Below are 409 nucleotides of genomic sequence, written 5' to 3'. Positions count from 1 at the left end.
GTGTAATCTTGCACAACATGATTGTTGAGGATGATGACAGAGGGAAAGCCCGCACGCATGATTTTTAGAAGTCTGGAGTACATGTTCATCTCCCGGCACAAGATGTAGAGCATGTTGCGAACTTCCTAGAGATGTATTGACAACTTTAAGATACCCATGCTCACATGCAACCACTCGATGATCTGGAGTATGTGTGGATGCACACTAGAAATAATTGAATTTTATGTTTGAACTATGCACCATGAATAAATTTTATGTCTGAACTATGTGATTTTCTCCCCGGATACATTTTATGTTAAATTTTATTTGTGTGCTATATTCATTATTGTTTTGCTTATTCATATCGTTCAATGGTCCATGTGCATGAATTTGCATGTAATTGAGATTTTGGAATTGGAGGTTGGCCGGA

The sequence above is a fragment of the Triticum dicoccoides genome, chromosome 1A (genome assembly GCF_002162155.2).
Source record: "Triticum dicoccoides isolate Atlit2015 ecotype Zavitan chromosome 1A, WEW_v2.0, whole genome shotgun sequence".
Taxonomy (NCBI): domain Eukaryota; kingdom Viridiplantae; phylum Streptophyta; class Magnoliopsida; order Poales; family Poaceae; genus Triticum; species Triticum dicoccoides.
The sequence above is the reverse complement of the archived record's forward strand: the minus strand, read 5'-3'. Positions refer to the sequence as shown.